Here is a 3,487-nt window from a genome sequence, read left to right as displayed (position 1 = left end):
CCTGATACCGAAACCCCTGTTACAATGGTGACATGACGGAGAAATTACAGCAGCAGCAGGGGAAGAGAGGGGAGGAGAAACGTCTCCAAGGCATGGAGCACATTTCCTGTTCTTCATATCTCAGGTGACAGAAGTCAGTACTGAGCCCTCTGGACTGAATAAGAGCCCCAGATTATTATAAGAAGGGGATCCCAGGGAAAAAAGAATGAATTTCTCTTGATTAGTTGGGTAGAGGCTGGTGTTCTTGTTAATTGGATTTTCTGTGAAGGCTTCTGCTTCAGCCATAATACAGGAACTGGAAATGAACTTGCTTTCCCACTATAACCAAGTAGAAAACCAGACAAAATGAGTAAGGCAACTATGTTCAGAGACTGGACAGCAGGCAGTGCAGAACTGCGATTCCTGCAATTAGGGAAACAAATGACGTGAGCCTCAGCTTTCTTCTCGGAAAGACTTTCTGAATAACAATGCAGAGAGCGAGGACTGGGAGGCTGGTTCTAAACGAGAGCGCCAGGGTCCCTCTGAGGTGAGGCAACAGAGACGGGAGTTTGGGAAAGAAGAAGCATCTGGAATTTGTGGGGAAAGTACGGAGAGGAAAGGGCTACATAGAATAAAAGCCCATGCGGAGGTTTTTCCCAGTGTCTGAGGATGAATATGAAGTTTTGGATGCATCGAAAATGCTATGAATTGACCAAAGAACTACCAGGGAGCTTTAATCTGAAGAAGTCTCAGAGCTCACAGAGTGAGAGAACTTCCGGTGCCAACCAGCTAGGGTGGAAATCTGCACACCCAGGCATTCAATAAAGACACCAGAAGAGTCAAGCCTTAGTGGTGGGACTTAGCTGGACCAAGAGGAAAGACTGCTTTAAATGTATGGAAAAAATTGCAAATTCTATATCTGTTAAGGGATTTGTATCTAGTTTATATAAATAACTAACGACTCAGTAATAAAAAGACAACTCAACCTTTGCTAAAGGATGAGCAAAGGATCTGAATAGTCATTTCTCCAAAGAAAAAAAATGCAAATAACCAATAAGCACATGAAAAATGTTCAGCATTATTAGTCACTAGGAAAAAGAAAATCAAAACCGTATTGAGATACCACTTCACACCCTCTAGGGTGGATATAATTAAAAAGTTAAATAATAACAAGTGTTGGTGAGGACGTGGAGAAATCAGAACAAAACTATTACACTTGGGCTTCCCTGGTGGCGCAGCGGTTGGGAGTCCGCCGGCCGATGCAGGGGATGCGGGTTCGTGTCCTGGTCCGGGAGGATCCCACATGCCGCGGAGCGGCTGGGCCCGTGAGCCGTGGCCGCTGAGCCTGCGCGTCCGGAGCCTGTGCTCCGCAACAGGAGAGGCAACAGCAGTGAGAGACCCGCCTACCGCAAAAAACAAAAAAACAACAAAAAAGCTATTACACTTATACTTTATACCCTGCTGTGGGAATGTAAAATGCTGCAGGCACTTTGAAAAACAGTCTGGCAGTTCCCCAAAAGGTTAAAGACAGCCTATCATTTGACCCAGCAGTTCCATTTCTAGGTATATGCCCAAGAGAAATTAATGCATATGTTCACAAAAAATCTTGTATACAAATGTTTATAGGAGCATTATTCATAATATCCAAGAAGGTAGAAACACCCAAACGTCCATCAACTAATGAATAAGATCAACCAAATATGGTAAACTTATACAGTTGAATTTTGGAGGGTACACTCATGTTCACAGCAGCATTTATTCATAACAGTCAAAAAGTGGAAACAATGCAAACATCCATCAATGAATGAATGAATAAACAAAATGTAGTCTCTTCATACGATGGATTTGGCCAAGAAAAGGGACTAAGTAGTTACATGCCACCACCTGGATGAACCCTGAAAACGTGACGCCAGTCACAAAAGGGTACACATTGTATGATTCTGTTCAGATGAAAGTCCAGAGCAGGGAAATCTTTAGAGAAGGTGGATTAGTCGTTGCTTAGGGCTGGGGGAGGGAATGAGGGGATGGTGGGTTAGTGGGGTGATAGCTAAAGGGTATGGGGTTTCTTTTTGAGGTGATGAAAATGTTCTAAAACTGACTGTGGCGATGGCTGCATATCTGTGAAAATAGTAAAAACCACTGAATTGTACACTTTAAAGAGGTGAACTGTATGGTATATGAAATTCTATCTCAGTAAAGCTGTTTTTTAAAAAGTCTGTTTTCTGAAGTCTGTTATTGGAACCGAGGCATGTGTTGTCAGAGAAATAACACTCTACCTGCAAGTGTCAGGTTCCTACACCACCTGCAAAGGACTCTGGCCAAGAAACAGCTGTGCCCCTGAGAAGCCAACATTGTACCCTGAACTGCAGCCTAAATCCTTGTTTTTATGAGAAATCATGTGAGGTCAGAAGTCAAGAAGCTGGGGACACCCTGACCTAGACTCCTTCCCAGGACAACAGCTGCCTGTATAGATGGGCACTGGGGGCTCAGAGGTGCCCCAGGAGGTGGCCTGGGTGAGATTCTGGGCCTGCAGTGCCCCCCTCCCTCACTGGGCAGCCTCCCAGAAGCTGGAACCAGGAGCCTCAAGGGCACCTCCGACGGTGTGGCCGGGCCACAACTGACCTCTGGAAGGCCACACTGCGAGTGTCCAGTTGGGTGGAGACAATGGACGGTGAAATTACTGGCCACGTGCTCCTCTCTGGGCCTCAGGGCAGCGAGCAGTGCTTGTAGCACCTGCGGGGGAGGGGGGAGCCCAAGCATCTCTGTGGGTCACTTCCTGGGTCATATCCAACCCCCAGGCTCCTGCCTCCTGGCCCTTGAAGGAGAAGCTTCTCAGCCTGAGCTGCCAGGTCTCGTGCTCAGAGCCCAGGAGACTGGGGGAAGGATATGACCCAGTGGTCACATCCACACATGGTCCACGTCACCGGGCACACCCTGGACAGGAGGGGCACCCAGCTGGTGAACCTGCATTTCATCTCCTCCTAGCAATCTGGGGTCTGGAGGAGTCTGTTGAGTAATTCTAGAATTCCAGCCGGCCTCTGCGCGGTCCTCTAAGTCTCATTACTAGAGCACCAGATGCAGCATCTCAGGGTCCCCAGGGCTGACCACCTCCTGCAGGAACGCCCGGACACATTGCCACGTGTCCAAGTGAAACTGAGGGTAATTCTCAGTTAAATCCATCATGTCACCGCCAAAGCCCACTAAGGATGCAGAGGGAGGGTGGTAAACAAATACGATAGGTCTAACCTCTTCTTTTGAGCTTAGCCTAGTTTCACTTGCTTCTAGGGGGCTGGGTGCAGAGGCCTTGCACCTAACATGTCAGATTAGAGTTCCCAAAACAGAACCGCTGCACCCATCACCTCGGCCCAGGGGGCATGTGCAAGAGCGCTGAGCATGACACCTCAATTCAAGATGGTGGCAGCGGCAGACCACGTGCAGAGATGCTGTGCACGACACTGCGATCTGAAGCTTGAGCGGCACAGCTCCGCCCAGCCCGCAAGATCTCCGC

General features: G+C 48.2%; 1 pseudogene; it reads right to left on the bottom strand.

The window, feature by feature from the left end:
* Positions 1–2,561: 2,561 nt before the first annotated feature.
* Positions 2,562–3,162, bottom strand: LOC109547576 (ankyrin repeat domain-containing protein 13D-like; annotated as a pseudogene).
* Positions 3,163–3,487: the final 325 nt, after the last annotated feature.

The sequence above is a fragment of the Tursiops truncatus genome, chromosome 18, assembly GCF_011762595.2.
Source record: "Tursiops truncatus isolate mTurTru1 chromosome 18, mTurTru1.mat.Y, whole genome shotgun sequence".
Lineage (NCBI taxonomy): Eukaryota > Metazoa > Chordata > Mammalia > Artiodactyla > Delphinidae > Tursiops > Tursiops truncatus.
The sequence above is the reverse complement of the archived record's forward strand: the minus strand, read 5'-3'. Positions and strand labels throughout refer to the sequence as shown.